The sequence below is a fragment of the Arvicanthis niloticus genome, chromosome 9 (genome assembly GCF_011762505.2).
Source record: "Arvicanthis niloticus isolate mArvNil1 chromosome 9, mArvNil1.pat.X, whole genome shotgun sequence".
Lineage (NCBI taxonomy): Eukaryota > Metazoa > Chordata > Mammalia > Rodentia > Muridae > Arvicanthis > Arvicanthis niloticus.
This window is the reverse complement of record NC_047666.1, coordinates 16,077,478-16,095,571: the sequence shown is the minus strand read 5'-3', so window position 1 is coordinate 16,095,571 and position 18,094 is coordinate 16,077,478.

The following is an 18,094-nucleotide window of genomic DNA, read 5'->3' as shown; positions in this document are numbered from 1 at the left end:
TGTGTCTAATATAGAGATTCTGGGCAATTATGTTTTGTAAGATTGTTTACAGATATACAACTATAGCTCAATAAAGATAAAGTCAATGTTATCTTTTGGGGACTAGAACATGGATCAATGAGTTATTGTCCATAAAAATTTAATACAGTGATACCATCTAGGATCTCTGAAGACGTTCTATACTTTAAAATTCTGTATGCCTTTTATCAATAAAGGTAAGTTACAACATTCATTATGTTTTAAATAATTTTAAGAAAGTACCAACAATTAGGAGTTTTCATTGGTTTGAAAGTTGACAGAAAGTGGAGGTGATTCTCTAAATAGGTGGAGCAGTAACATTTTAAATATATTTTATTTTCTGAATATGTGTTTGTGCCTAAGTGTATAAGTCAGAAGAGTGCATCTTACCTCCAAGTACTGGAATTACAGGCCTTCTGGTAAGCCATCAAATGGGTACTGTGAACCAGACTTGGGTATTCTGCAAGAATAGCAAGTCTTTTACCCTTTGAGCTATCTCTCCAGCCTTGATATTATTAAAATGTAACTAGAAAGAGTCAAATATTTTGGCACAAATCCATAATTGATAAAGAAGAACCAATTGTTTATGTTAGTCAAAAGGGAAATGAGTGGCACATTATAATATGTTTCCTTTGGGCCATTGTCAGGTCTACTAAAAGATTTTGTAGTTTTTTAAACATTAAAAGCAGAGACTTGCCTTATCTGATGTTGATGTTTTGTGATTGTTCTTCTGTCATCATGGACATTATGGCCAGCTAAGTTGGCAGCTCTGACATTTCATTAAATATTCCAGCAGCCATAGTATTTACCTGGGTAACTATAATTGAAAACTGTGTCAATCACATGGGAAAGCAAAAAACACACACAGAAAGAATTTTATTCATCAGGAAATCCAGAATTTTAATAGTCTTGATTTTATAAATTCCAGCATCATTTATGTAATCTACTTCTAGATACCTTTTCAAGTCAATATCAGTTTAAATTTCTATATTGTGGAGCAATATGCTTTCTCTTTGTAAACAGCTAAAATTAGATTGCTAGTGGAAGAAACATCTTAGATTAAACATCAAACCACTTGATTTTACTCTGGGTCCACCTGATTCCCACTATTTAAATTGTTTTTAAAGAAAGAGTGAAAGAAAGAGAGAAAGTGAGAGGGGAAAGAAGGAAGAAGAAAGAGAAAAAAGGAGAAGGAGGAGGAGAAGGAAGAGGAGGAAGAGAAGGAGGAGGAGGAGGAAGAGAAGGAGGAGGAGAAGAAGAAGAAGAAGAAGAAGAAGAAGAAGAAGAAGAAGAAGAGGAGGAGGAGGAGGAGGAGGAGGAGGAGGAGGAGGAGGAGGAGGAGGAGGAGGAGGAGGAGGAGGAGGAGGAGGAGGAGGAGGAGGAGGAGGAGGAGGAGGAGGAGGAAGAGAAGGAAGAAGAAGAATAATAATTATTTTAATTTTTAAAAATTCATTCATTCCCTGAAATGTTAATATCTGTTTTATATTCCAATGCCTATTTACCTCTTAAGTATATTACTGAAGATTTCCATTCATCTGTGGTCTATAAAAGAATGAAAGGTAAATAAAGCTGTTGATCCGTCTTGATTTTATAACCAGTTGGCAGTTAATTCAAAATGCAATCTGTGTCCATTATGCTGTTCTTCTGAATCCATTCACACCTTTCAAAGTGTCACAACTAATCACACTACATTTCCAGCTGCCAGAAAAGAGAAACTTCACACTGGCTCCATTTCCTCAGCCCTGGAGCTTTCTGAAGTCAATATTTTAATTGCCTTTTGAGAGATGCTTTGATATTTTCCAATTCAAACTAAATGTATAATCCAGATAAATAGGAGCTCTTTAAAGTGAATGGTTCCTTTATTATAAGATATTATCTCATCCAATTTATAACTAGAAATTAGAAAAAGTGACTGAAAAGCATTTTATTGTTTTCAGTGGCATTATTTCCTCTCCCGTTCCTCTCTTGGAACAACTCTGACATTTATGTTTATCCTATCCTAACAGACAAAGCAAAAAACAAGTTATAAGTAACAGATGAGAAGAGAATGACTATCCATAAATATGAGACTGTATATGTGGTTCAATTTGAAAAAGAACTTTCCAGGTAACTGTGACAATGTTTGTTAGGTATCAAGAACCCATTTACAAAGCTGATTAAAAACATTAGAATTGAATGAAAATGAATGCACAATGCTTAAACCATAGGACACAATGAATGCTGTTCTTAAAAGAAGGTCTATAACATTAAGAGCTTTTGTTTAAGAAAAGGAAAGATTTCATATTAATATTGTAATGGGACACTGAAAGATTTTTGGGAAAAGAACAAGAAATAACACTAAAAAAATAGATGTCAAGAAATAGTAAAACTAAGGGATGAATTCATTAAAACAGAACAAACAAACAATAACTAAAAATACAATGAATCTATTAAATGAAGGGTTGGTTCTTTGAGAAAATTAATGAGATTAATAAACCTTTAGCCAAATTAATGAAAGTATGAAGAGAAATATATACAAATTAATAAAAGAACAAATGAAAAGGAGACAATACAACAGACACTTAAGGAAATCAAGAGATGCGAAAGGACATACTTTAAAAGCTCCTTTTCAGGGTATCTGAACTCACTTTGCACAAAACTTAATACTAAATGGAACAAGAACTTCATCATAAGGTCAGGTACCCTGAATCAGATAGAAATAATGTGGAGGATTTTCTTGAGCTCATTAGAACAGGAAACTATTCTAAACGGGTCACCAATAGCAAAAGTACAGAGCAAAACAATAAAGAGTACCTTTAATCAGAAAACACAAGAGCCTACAGACCAAAAAAAATATCATTTCCAATTGCACATCTGATAGAGAGTTAATTTCTATGTTTTAAAGCATTTATTTATTTATTATTTATTTATTTATTTATTTATTTATTTATCTTTAGGCAAATTCTCACATGGAAAATAAATGATTTTCCCTTCATTTTCTCTCTCTGTCTCCCTCTGTCTCTTTCTGTCTCTCTCTCTCATTCTCTCCCTCCCTCTCTCTCTCCTTATGAGGTCCTATTTATTAATTTTTATTTTAGTTCCTGAGGTATTGATTTTCTGCTTAGGAAGTTGTCTCATGTACCAATGTGTTCAAAACTATTTCCCGCTCGGTCCGTGATTATATTTAGAGTGTCTGGTTTTATGTTGAAGTCTTTGATCCACTTGGACTTGAGTTTTGGGAAAGTAGATAAATATAGATCTAATTGCATTCTTCAACAAGTAGACAGGCAGGTAGACCAGAACCATTTGTTGAAGATGCTTTCTTTTTTCTTCAGTGTAGCTTGGCTTATTTGTCAAAACTCTACTGTCTGTAGCTGTCTGTAGCTGTGTGAGTTTATTTCTGGGTCTCTGATTTGATTCCATTGATAACTTGTCTATCTTATACTAATACCATGCAGTTTTTATTATTATTGCTCAAAGATAGAGCTTGAAATCAGGGTTGGTGATACCTCCAGAAGTTCTTTCATTGTGCAGGATTGTTTTAGCTTTACTGGGTTAAAGAAATGTCTTATGCTTTTAGTCATCAGGCCAATACCAATCAGAATGACTCTGAAATTCCACCTTATACCCATCAGAATAAATAAGATAAAAAACTCAAAAGACAACACACACAAGCAAGGATTTGGAGCAGAATATTCCTCCCTGGTTAGTGGGAGTGCAAACTTGTTCAAATATGGAAATCAATTTTGTGGTTTCTTAGAAAGATGGGAAATGTTCTACTTCAATACTCAGCTATACCACTCAATGGACATATACCCAAAAGATATTGAAACATACTATAATGATACTTGCTCAACTATTCTCATAGCAGCTCTATTCATAATAGCCAGAAACTAGAAATAACCCAGATATCCCTCAACCCAGATATCCTGAAAAATGGTTAAAAACATGTAGTTCATTGACACTATATAATACTACTCAGCTATTTAAAAAAGAACATCATGAAATCTGCAAGCAAATGGACAAAAATACAACATATGCTGAGTGAGGTAATCCAGATTCACAAGGACATGCATGATATGTACTCCTTTATGCCCTTAAACTAAAGAATACCCACACTAAAATCCCAAACTCTAACAAGCTTAAATAACAAGCATGGGCCAAATGCAGATACTTAATCTCACCTAAAAGGGGAAAGAAAATAGTCATAGGAGTTGGATGGATGGAGGGAACTGGAGAGGAGATAGGACTGGGAGGGAAACAAAGGCAGCAGAGGTAACAGGTGTGGGCAGTGTAGGGCCGTGAAAGTGGTCTTGGTTTTGGTGAAGCACTGGCTAGAAATAGCCCGGAGACCCAACAGGTATCCATTGCCTGTGAGAGATGGGCATCTATTCCACAGCACTCCCAGAATCCAGGCACCTAACTCCATTGACCTACACTGTTCAGCCACGCCCAGGGCAATGCAGCCTCACCCAAAGAGCACAGGTAGAGGGTGTGACTACAGGCCTCAGGCCCTAGAGAGATTCATATACTAATGAAGTACCTGAAGGTCAGAAAGCTTAGCCAATTAAGCATTCTTCCCCTGCCCCTCCCCCTTTCTTCTTCCCTATTTAACTCAGGTCTGCCCTGAGTTTAGGGGGTGGGGTGCACCCAGACCATCTACATTCATGAACAATAAACTCTTGGAAACCCATGGACACCCTCGTGTCTATTGTGGCCTGACTTCCCTGTGACTCAGCCGCTAGACCACTGTGGCTTTCTTTTTGCACAGGCAGAGCCAGGAAGAGAGGACTGGAAGAAGAATGGAAATTACCAATTTTCAGGACAGGGCACATCACTAATATGTGTCAGAAACCTGGCTTGGGGAAGGATCCACAGAATTTATTTGGTGACTCTAGCTGAGACTTCTAGCAGTAGAGGATATAGATCCTGAAGTGGCCACTTCCTGTAGCCAGACAGGAGTCCCAGTAGAAGGGTGAGGACACAAACCTACACACCAACCCTTAGCCCCAAAGTGTGCTCTGCTGACTAGATGTGCATGGAAAATGATGGAGCATAAACTGAGGGAATGGCTTAACAATGACTGGCCCAACATGACACCCACCCTATGGTCAAGAAACAATCCCTGACCAATCCTATTATTTATACCCTGTTTTGCTTTCAGACAGGAACCTAGCACAATTATCTTCTAAAAATTGCATATAGCAGCTTATAGAGATATAAGCAGAGATCCGCAAATAAATATTAAAACTTCAAAAGTTTTGAAGTTTTATATAGATACTTTATCTTCTGTCTTTGCACCTACAATAAATTGTCTATTTCTAGTAAATGACCTTTAGTTATCAGATAAAGGTTTTACAGCTAGCTTAGAAAGAATATTTGCTCTGATCATAAATTTGTTTCAAGTCTGGTTTCTATCTTCATGTAATTAGCTGATGGCACATGAAGGTTTACAGAACTCTAGTTGGAGCTTTTTCTATAGATGGTTCAAAATTATTTATAAATTTAGGAAAATCATTATTAAGAATTATGAAATCATCAATTTGTCTACGTACCTTTACTACAAGAGAGTAGATCACCACTGATCTATAGAAAATCTGTCCAAGAGGATTGGCTAATGCCCATGGATTGTTATACTGTTTAACAGTGAAAGTAAAAGACATATCAGCAAAAAGAATCACTCCTGAGGTGAGATCTCTGAAGGTACTGCAATTTATAGCTTACCCATTATACTCATACAGATGTTATGGGTCATATTCAGTAATGTCACCTGAGGTCTTTAGCTTATCCTAGATGGCTCCTAACAAACTGAGAAATACAAATCAAAACTATATTGAGATTTTATCTTATTCAGCTAAGATTGGCCAAGCTCAATAAAACAAGTGACAGCTCCTGCTGTTGAGGATGTGGTTGAAGGGAACATTCATTCATTGCTGATAGGAATCCAAACTTGTAGTATCACTATGTCGAACTTCTTCAGGAAACTGCAAACAGATATATAGAAGATTCAGCTAAAACACACTTAGACCTTTTTCAAAGAACTCTGTGTTCTATGGCAGAGGTACTTGCATGTAAGTGTTTATTGCTGATCTATTAATAACAGTCAGAAATTATAAACAGTCTGGATGTCCATCAATTGATACATAATGAAAACATGGTATATTTACAAAATGAAATATAATTCAGCTGTTAAAAAAGTGAAATTATGAAATTCACAAGTAAATGGGTGGGGCTAAAGAAAAATTGTCCTGAAAAAGATACTATAGACCAAATAGAAAACACTGTATGTTATTTCTTATATGTGTATTATTTTTTAGGCTTTAATAGGTGTGCTACAACCCATATAAACACAAAATTGGGTAAAGAGTAAGGAATTAAGGGGTAGAAAGAATCCCCCAAAGTGAAAAATTGTATGCAGTTATTGGGAAACAAGGAAGGAGATTGGAATGGAAGGATTAAAGGTGGTGGGGCTAAGAGTAGAGTAAACATAACTGTCTGCTTCCATGAGGAGTAGGCAGCCAGGCATACAGAGGCCTGCCTACTCCTCATGGTCTGCTTGCAGCTGCAATGGGAGCCACTAAGAAGTACATGTATGTGGTAGAGAGATAATAAATGTCTTAATGGCTTAGGGGTTAAAAGGACTGGTTATTTTTCCAGATGTCCTGAGTTCAACTCCCAACAATTATATGGTGGCTTACAACGATCTGTAATAGGATCTGATGCCTTCATCTGGTGTGTCTGAAGACAGCTACAGTGTGCTCACATAGATAAAATAAATAAATAAATCTTTTAAAAAACAAAGAAACAAAACCATGGATTGCCTCCTTTCATCAGGATCTGCTCTGGGGAGCAATGAAGAAGGCTTTTGCCTAAAGAGTTGCAGTCTAATCTGTAGAAAGCCTCTCAAACTCACCACCACCGCCAAGCCAAGGACTATTCTCACAAGATCCGGGTGGAGCTCTTCCCCTTCTCCCCCAGGCAAGGGCTAAATCCAGCCCGCGGCCCCCCACTCTGTTCTCAGCTCTTCCGTGGCTCCCAGAAGCACCACTAACCCTAAACTACTGAATCTAGGAACTGCTGGAGTTTGTGAAGAGGTTGGTACCCAAGATCCAAAGGTGCAGGATCTCCAAGGTAAAAGGCAACAGACTATCAGAGACAAGCCCTGGTGAGGATCTGGTGATGATATTGTAGCAGAAGCCAGAGGCCTGAAACCAATTACTCAATGAGTCATTACAAGGTAGTCATTTACAAGTAAAAATGTGTGGACAAAATGGTATGCAGTGTAACATGACATACTGTAGATTCCAAAACAATTTTTTTTTGTTATTTTTTGTTTGTTTTTTATTTTTTGTTGTTGTTGTATGCTTTCTTTTTTTTTTTTAATTTGCGTTTACAGGGGAGGTTGAAAAAAGTAGATGATGGTACAATGAAAGGGTGTGCAGATGAGGGGGATTAGGGTGCATGATGTAAAATTCACAAAGAATCAATAAAAAGTTCAAAAATACAGTTGGGTAACAAAGAAATACAGGAAAATTCAAGAAGAACTAAGGGCCATTTAAATGGTCATATAGATACCTACTGTGTGTGTGTGTGTGTGTGTGTGTGTGTGTGTGTGTGTGTGTTGAAAGAGAGAGCAAGAGCAAGAGAGAGAGCAAGAGAGAGAGAGAGAAAGAGAGAGAGAACTATACACCAGTAACTAAATAACAGGAGATAGAGATAATACCCTAATTAGACACATTTTTTCCCACCAAGTGAAACCACCAGTGTCATGAATAGTTTACATATGGTGGAGTCATTGAATGGAGAGGCATGGAAACCATAAATATTGCAAGATGTTGCCAATGATATTAGTGGCTCTCCAGAAACTAATGAACAAATGGTAAGAAATCTACTCCTTAAAAAAGCAAAAACAAAAAACAAATCTTACACATCTCAATCAACATGAAGAAATCAATTTGGTTCCTAAACAAGTCTTCCATCCATAATTATTTGTGCTCAAGGCAATAGAAGGTACTCTGCACACTTCCAGAAGTAAAGATAACTGCCAATACAGTTATAAACTCTGATCTACAACAGCATGTAGGAGGTGAAATTCTAGCACAAATAATGTGGAAGTAACCAACCATCCTGCGACTGGTTAAAGGTCCATTCCATGAGGTAGTGCCCATACCTGACACTGCTGGTATGGTCATGGAGAATAGATAGGACATGACCCTATCGGAAAACCAAATACTAATATAAAACTGAAGAAACACACTGATTCCTGATGTTATTCTGTTATATTCATAGTTATACTCAGTGCCTTGTTCAGGCTTCCTTTTAGAGTAGATGAGAAAGTAACACAGCAACTCACAACTGGACAATGTGCATAAAGTGGCATATTTTGGAATACTTATTTCTAAATGAGATTTCTTTATCAAATCTTTCCCCTTAGGGCCCAAGAAGCTATATAAAAGAGGATTTTAAGAGCCAGAAAGGATGCCAAGGAAACAGTATTTTTCAGACATGACATGACTGATGCCCATTTAACTCACATAGATTATGGCAGCATGCACATGGTCCGCACAAGTTAAAGCTGGACAGAATCTCAGCACTGCAAGGGGGATGTGGAGCCGACTTCCCATTACTAACCACGTAGCTATCTCCCAACTTGCAAAGGAATATCACTGAGTGTATAACCAGTATTAAGTGAAGCCTCATGCCCAACAGTAGATGGCCAAAACAGAACTATCTTAATTCCGGTTTTGTAGATTTTTTTTGTGTGTCATATTGCTTTGTGTGTGCTCTTTTTGTCTTATTGGACATTTTATTTGTATGTTGTAGGTTTTTTTATTCTTTTATTTGTGTTTGTGTATTGGGAGATTCCTCTTTCCTTTTCAAAAAAGTAATTATGGTTAGTTCTGTTTGCTTTCATTTATTTGCTTTGGTTTGTTTTGGCATTTTTGTTTTGTTTTGTTTTCTAAAGTGAGAGAAATGTAAAGGTGTCGAGTTTGGTGGGAGAGGATGTAGAAAGGATCCTCGAGAACTTCTATGCAAAGAAGTGAAATTGATAATATAATACAGGAAAACTTTGGAGTAAAAAAAAATTTAAATGGTTATACAGACTTTATAGAAAGATTTTCTCAATGAACTGATTAAATAGTAAGCTAAATTTGATTATTTAAAAATCCCATAGAAATATTATCAATTTATTGTTTTATCTGATTAAGCAAAACTCAAACTGGTATCTTAAATAACGAGTGAACATAAAGCTTGTTGCTCATATTTTAATTGAGGTTAGCCTTCAAGAAGCACGTATTCAAGAGAAAAAGATAAACCTAGAGCAATTCATGTTTTAATTGCACAGCAAAGGAATCGAAGGCTTAGCTTGAACATGCCAAAGAATCCTGGTTGTAGTTCCAGTTCCCCTAAGCCACCAAGGACTGGGAGAGGGAAAATGTTATGAAACATTAATGTGTGTGCCTATCATGCATGGAGGAAAACAGTTTGTTTAAAATGTTCTTGCCCTTCAGGCTTATTTTTAGTACAAGACAAAAAATTATCGAGGGAGTGGGGAGGAGTGTCTCAATTTTAGTAAAATCAAGGTTTGCAAAATAAAATAAGCAAACAATCAAAGAAAGAAAGAAAGAAAGAAAGAAAGAAAGAAAGAAAGAAAGAAAGAGTGCAGCTGAATGTACTTATAATTAGTTCTGTACAGACAGAATTAGAAGAGTCCCTAAGTATCAAACCTGTCAAATCTATTTGGTGAGTTCCAGGATGGTGAGTAACACTGTTTCAAAGCACACAGAGGATGGAACCTGAACAATGACAGATAAAAGTGACACCTGGCTTCTGCCTGTACCTAGGCACACATGAATGGACAAATACCCAGCAACATACAAACTAATAACATTATTATCAAAAAGTTCTACTAAATTAACAAAGTAATCACCTTTAGTATTTTAACTATGAATCATATTTCATGTGATTATGACAGAGTTAAGACGTGAGTAAATGTTTGACTCCAGACTAAGATCTCGATGATTGCCTTACATCCATTATTGGTGGATCACAACCCTATCCTGCCTTTCCCAGTTTCCTCCTATGCTTTAATTCTCTTATCTTCTAGTATAACCTAACCAAATAACTCATAGTTCATCAGTGATGAATTCTGACAGCTAAAAAAGTGAAGTGAGAACCTATTTCATAGAGTATTTATGCTTCTTAATGAAAAATCATTCATAACAATTGGTAAAATGTTCTGATGATTAAATTGTAAATATAATTAAGGGAAGGAAAATTTTTAAACACAGATATCTTGCTTAAAAGTCACAGAAAAGTTCAAAATGTAATGACTGTGAATATAGGAGTCATGTACCAAAGGTGATCATAAAAGTGAATGTTATTCCTTAGAAATCTGGACAAGTAATTTGTTGTTAATAATTTGATAACTTCTGTCTCTTTTGTTTCTATTCTAAAAAGAACCAAGGGTATGAAATAAAATGAATTGTCTCCCAGCACCTAGATGGTGGTTCACAACTGCAAGGGACTCCAGAGTCTTCATATCTAATGCCCTCTTGTAGCCTCTGTGGACTATGTTACATATGCTTATAAACACACACACACACACACACACACACACACAGACACACACACACACACACACATACGTGTACAAATACTAATTAAAAACTTTAAGAATCTAGTTGGTGGTTGTACAGTAAAGAATACATACGCAATCTTACCAATTATAACAATAGCAAGAAAATGATTTTTGACAAATACTCTTTATAGATTTTTTTTTAGGAAATGTTTGTGTCTATATTACAAGTGTTTTTGTAGAATCTGTTTTATTTTTATAAAATTTGTTAAATATAAATTTAATGAAATAAATATGTCTGTGTTTGTAGGTGTATGGATAGAAATCTGTAGACATATATGTAAGTATATGTTGCTACATGCTTAACATATATTTTTCTTATTTTTTCAACTCCTGTCCATTGTGAGGTTTAATGTGCTTAGATAAAATGAAAACAATTAGTAAAAAAGATAAATAAATGAGTAATCTTAAACTGTTTAAACGAGCTTATTTCTTTTCACTGCTTCTTTGTTTATCAGCAGCAGCACTTTCCCAGTTCACTTCTCATTTAAGGGTCAGGGAAGTGCATGGAAGTGGATGGTAGATGCCAAATGCCTTGAGAAAATTAAAGCTTTTAGCTCACCTGAGAACTGTTTTTGTTACTAGTGTTTTCTGGAACATGATTTGCTTCCCTTTCTATACCCAAACTCTTTATTTTAAGATAAAATAGGATTGGAGTCACAGTACCTTTATTTTTTTATCTCCATTATTAAATTCCAAAGCAATCAATTAACTAACATAAAATAAAAGAGGCCTTATTATTGTGCTAGCTGTTTTGTTGGCTAATGTGGAAAATCATGAGAAATTATAGCTTATGAATATTGCTTTCAACAGCGACACCTCAATATTGCTTTTCATGTTAGGAATGAGAGACTCATTACAAGGTACTCAGAGAACAACAACAAATGCAGCTTCACAGTAATTAGTATAACTATATGATCTTCACACGCATCTTTATAGTCAGCATTGTAAATGATTTACAACATTAATTTAATTTTCAGCAAAATACCATATACTCTGTATTTGATATTCCCATAATATATTATTATTGCCATGTTACAGTTGGAAATTACTCTGTTCTTTTCTTAAATGAAATCATATATTGAAGCCTTACTCTGATGTGCTTCTACTCAGAGGTATCATTTATGGGAAATAATTACATTTAGGTGATATAAGCATGGGTCTTCATGAAGACATTTGTGTTCAGAAAGGATATCCATCTATCTGTCTCTCTCCATCCCTTTTCTTCACCCTTCATTCTTTTCCTTGATCCTTCCATGTTTCCTCTATCCATATCTCCCTCCACTTTATGAGAAAATACCAAGAAAGCAATCTTCCGCTTAGTAAGAGAATACTCATCAGTCCTTGACACACTAATCTAAGATTCTTTTGACAGTTTTATCCATACCTTTCACCTGTTTGACTGTATTTTCGTGCATCCATTATATTTATTTGCTTCCTCTTTTAATGTCTCAATCTGTTTGAATGTATTCTCCTGGATTCCCATAATAGATTTATTCATTTCCTCTTTAATAGCCTCTATTTTCTTTATAACATTGGAATTAAGACCGTCTTCTTTTGCTTCAGTTTCATTAGGATATCCCAGGTTTGTTGTAGCAGGATAGCTGGGCTCTATTGGTACAATATTTCCTGGGTTTTTATTTTATATATTCTTACGCGGTCCTTTAGAAGTCTGGTTTTCCCTGATGTTGGTTGGAAGATAGTAATGGCAGCAGGATTTCTCAGAAAGGTGGTAGGAGCTATGGGCCAGAAAATGGAAGTCAGGGTACTGGACTCTGATGGCTGTAAACTGAACAGTCCCCATTCTTCCTACTGTGTCTTCTGTGAATCCTACTCTGTCGGCCATGTTTTCAATTGGACCCAGCTGGAATGGTACGTGAATCTGACTAGGAATGGATAGGTCAGGCTGGTTAATTTGGGGGCACCTGATGGTTTCTATAGGTAGGCAGTATACTCTTGGGGTCCTTCAAGATTTCAGAATCCCATAGCAAGCCCATAGCTAGAAAATGGGGCTTAGGGGACCACAAGGCACTCACCTGTGCAGGCTGTTGCAGGCAGAACAATATTTAATATGTTGTCTATTCCTTAATATCTATATTTAATAATGATTAGAAGTGCAAAACAGCTCGCAACTCCAGGAAATGCTCACTGCTCTACTGTGGGAAGAAACCTGGAGAGGAGTGGCCGGCGGTGGGGTCCCAAGGAGGTCTGGCAGTCGGTCCCGGGCGGGCTTCCCACACCACTGGTGGAGGGTCCCACATTCATGCAGCCATGTGGGCAGGCCAGCAGCTGCCTCAGAAAGGTGCAGTCCCAGGCAACAAGTGGAGTCCAGGAGTTTTCTAAAGCTTTTATTGTCCGTGGTGTGGTGAATGGGTATAATGGTTCACACTCCCCCCAAAAAGCCAGGCTCCCCTGGCTTTTATAGGGAGGGGGAAGAGGGAAGGGAATAGCTTAATTAGCTACGCCTCCGGCCTTTAGGTAACTCATTAATATTTTAATCTCTGGAGGTGGAGACCTGTCAATCATATCCTCTACGTGACTGAAGGGTGCAAGTTGAATGGAGATTAGACCTCGTGTCAGGAGCCTGTGTTCTGGGGGCATGGCAGAACCCACACAACCCAAGAACCAGGATATCCTTCCACAGCCCGACACTCTACTAGGGGCAATGTCAGTACTTGGAACCTCAGGTACGACTGCTCTCAACCTTAGATATCCAACTTATTCTTAAAGCCCTCTTAACTACTCCAATAGTACCCCTTCCACTCTTCTCCATAATCTACCCCACAACTCCCTAAGAAGCCTACTCTCCTATACCCCAAACCCAATAATCCAAGTCAGTTCCTGGAACTTTATAGGTCTTAGTGGCATCCAGGACCTCAGAGGCCACACAAACACTTAAAACCCTTAGAGGACTCCTACTCTACAAGAGTCTGTGTTGGTTCCTGGAATGTACAGGCCACAAGTCTTTGGAATTCCAGAATCCTGGAGAAGTCACTCACATCCAAAAACACAGAAGTCACACAGACTACCAAAATCCCAACTGAGACATGCTCCTAGGTAAGAAGACCTGCCTGTCATTCTGGCCAAAAGACAGAACAAACAAACAAAAACAAAATCAAACAAACAAACAAAACAACAGAAAACAAGCAGAAAAACATTCATCCTACAAAATTAAACTCAGAAAATGGCACCTAAGCCTATAATTGACCAAAACATAGATTTGTAAAGGGCAGCTTAAAAACACAATAACCAGGTCTTTATGGCATTACCAGAACCCAGTTATCCCTACTGTAGCAAGCCCTGTATACTCTAACACAGCGGAAGCACAAGAGAATGACTTTAAAACTAATTTTATGAAGATGATAGAGGCCCTGAAAGAGGAAAAAGATTAATTTATTAAAGAAATGCAAGAAAACACACACACACACACACACACACACACACACACACACACACTGGAAAGAAATGAAAAAAACCCTAAGGACTTAAAGCAAAGAGAGCCAAGACAAAACAAACACAAAAGTTAGGGAAACAACAAGACCCCAAAATGGAAATAGAAGCAATTTTTTAAAAATCCCAAACCACACATACAGAAATGGAAGATATTCTGGAAATGGAAAACCTTGATAAATAAACAGGAACTACAGATAAATCACCAGCAGAATACAAGAGATGGAAGAGAGAGTCTCAATCTTAGAAGATAAATTAGGAGACACTAACTCAGAGGTCAAAAAAATTGTTAAATCCAAAACCAACCAACCAACCAACAAACAAAGAAAAAACTCCTGACACAGAACATTCAAGAAACTGAGGACACTATGGAAAGACCAAATCTAAAAATAACAGGAATACAGAAAGAGAAAAATCTGCATTGGTTAGGCTCTGGAAGAGCTTCTAAGGCCTGATCAATACAGATGCAGATACATCTGCATGGAGCTAACCATTGGACTGAGCATGGGGACCTCAATGGAGGAGTTAGGGGAAGTACTAAAGGAACTGAAGGCATTTGCATCCCCATAGAAAGAACCACAATATCAAGAAACCAGGTACCCTAAAGCTTCCATGGACTAAACCACCAACCACAGGGGGTTGGGGGAACCACATGGGGGTGTGGGAACCATGAATCCAGCTGGATATGTAGAAGAAGTTTGCCTTATTTTGCAGCAATGGGAGGAGAGCACCTTGATCCTGTGGAATCTTGATGACTCAGCATAGTGGAATGCTAGGGCACTGAGGTGGGAGTGAGTGGGCAGGTGGGGGAGCACCCTCATAGGGGCAGGGGATTGGGGGGGTATTAGGGGGGTTCTGGAAAGAAATTGGGAAGGGGATATCATTTGAAATGTAAATAAATAAAATAACCAATAAAATATGCAAAAAAATGAAAAATAAGAAAAAAAAACCCTACTCGGAAATATTTTTTAACAACAACATGGAAGAAAAATTTCCTAACCTTAAGAAAAATATGCCTGTAGTTGTACAAGTAACTTACAGAACACCAAGAATATTGGACAAGAAAAGAAAATCTGTGACCACATAACAGTCACAATATTACATATACTAAACAAAGAATATTAAAAGATACAATGGAAAAAATTCAAGTAACATACAAAGATAGATCTATTGGAATTACACCTGATTTCTCAACAGAGACTCTAAGCCTGAAAGGCTTGGAAAAATATCTGGAAGAACCTTATAGATCATACATGTCAGCTAAAAATTCTATACATAGCAAAACAATCAATCGATGTGAAGAAAACAGGATGTCCATTAACAAATTTAAACTATCCTCAAATCCAGCCCTAAAGAGAGTACTAAAAGGAAACATACATACATACACAAACACACACACAAATATGTAAGAACATACACAGTACCATCACCACAACCAACACCAAAGTAACAGGAATTAATAATCACAGGTCTTTAATGTTTCTCAATATTAGTGTATTCAATTCCCTAATAAAACATACAGGCTAACAGGATAGATCTGAAAATGGATCCGTCCTTCTGTTGCATATTAGAAACACACCTCAGCACCAAAGAGAAACATTCCATCTGTGTCAGAATTGGAAACAGAACTTCCAAGCAAATGAACTCAAGAAACTAGCTGGTATAACTATTTTAATATCTAAAAAATAGACTTCTGAGTAAAATTAAACAAAAGGGATAGGGAAGGATACTTCATATTCATTAAGGAAAAAAATCCAGCAAGATTCTAAACATCTTCACTGTCACAAATGGGACAGTTAAATTAAACAGAGAACTAATGGAGCTAACAGAATTTATGACTTAAAGAGACCTAAAAGATATCTAGAAAACATTTTATAAAATCACAAAGAATATATATTATTCTCAGCACCTCATAAAACTACCTTCAATATTGAACAAATATTTGGTCACTAGATACAAGAAAATTGAAATAATACTCTATATCTTAGCAGACAATCTTGGAATAAAGCTGAATTTCAACAACAGAAGCAAGAACGAGCCTACAAACTCATGGAAACTGAACAACTCTCTACTGAATGACTATTGGGTCAAGGAATAAAGAAAGATGTAAAACTTCCTAAAATTAAATAAAAATGAATGGTCAACATACCCCAACACATGAAGAATAATGAAAGAAGTGCTAAGAGGCAAGCTCATAGCATTAAGTGGCTTCCAAAAAGAATTTGCAGATATCTCATACTAGTCACTGTACAGCTTACCTGAAATTCCTAGAACAAAAACAAGCAAATCCACCTAGGATGAGTAAAAGAAAGAAATAATTAAACTGAGGGCTGAAATCAATAAAATAGAAACAAAGAGAACAATATGAAGAATCAATGAAACCAAGAGTCTGTCTTTGATAAAATCAACAAGATAGACAAATCCTTAACTAACTAAAAGACAAAGAATATTCAAATCACCAAAGTCAGAAATGCCCAGGAGAACATAGCAACAGATACCAAGTAATGAGATGGATCATTTGGTGATATTTGAAAAACCTGTAACCACAAAATTGTAAAATAATAAAGAAATGGGCAGTGTTTTTTTATAGATACCAAAGCCAAATTTAAATCAAAACTGGATTTAAAAAATATCAATATTCCTATAACTTCAATGGAAATAGAGCAGTCATTAAAAGTCTCCCAACACACAAACAAATGAACAAAACAAAGAAAACAAACATAAAAATAGGGAGAGAGTTTTAACAGAATTCTAAGAGTTTCAAAAAAGATCTAATATCAATACTTCTCAAATTATTCTACAAATTGAAAACAGAAGGAAAATTGGCAAATTCATTTTGTGAAGCTACTGTCACTCTGATTAACCAAATAACACAAAAACTCAACAAAGGAGGACAATTTAAGACAGTTTTCCCTCAAGAACAATGATGTAAAATTACTCAATAAAATACTTAAACCAAATGCAAGAACACATCTAAAAGGTCATCCACCATGATCAAATAGGCTTCATCATAAAGAAGGGAGAATGGTTCAACATACAAAATCTGTCAATATAATCCATCATATAAACACACAGAAAGAAAACACACACACACACACACACACACACACAATCATCTCATTATATGTCAAAAGAGTCTGACAAATTCCAACACAATTTCATGATGAAAGACATGGAAAGATCCCGTATATGAGGGACATACCTAAACATAATAAAGCAATATCCAGAAAGTCTGTAGCTAACATCAAACTAAGTGTAGCGAAACTCAAAATAATTCCACTAAATTCAGAAACAAAACTAGAATATTCACTATCTCCATATCTATTAAAGGTAGTATTTGGTGTTCAAGCAAGAGCAATAACACAACTAAAGAAGACCAATTAGATACAAATGGGAAAGGAAAAAGTCAAAGCACTGGTATTTGCTAATTATAAGATAGTACACATTAGCAACACCAAAAATTCTATGAGAAAATTCCTACAGTTGATAAACATCATCAGCAAAATGACTAGATACAAGATTAACTCAAAAATTAGTATTTATCATATATAAAAATAATTTTAAAAAGTGAGAAAGAAAACAGAGAAATGACATTCTTCACAATATACCCAAACATTAGAAAATATCTTGGGGCAACTCTAACCAAGCAAGACAAGGGAAAGATCTATATCATGAGAACTTCAAGTACTTATAGAAGGAAATTGAAGAAAACATCAGAAGATGAAAAATCTCCCTTGATCACAGACACTTGCTCAAATATGTCTTTAGCAGCTTTATTTGTAATACTCAGACATTAGAAAAAAAAAAACCTAGATGTTCCTCAACAGAAGAATGGATACAAAAAACAAGGTACACTTATAAAGTAGAATATTAAATGTACAGTAAAATGGATGGACCTAGAAAAAAATCATCCCGAGTGATTTAATCAAGAAGGAGAAAGATAAACATATGTTGTCAAATATAAGTGGTTATTAACAGTAAAATAAAGGATAATCCTGCCACAATTCA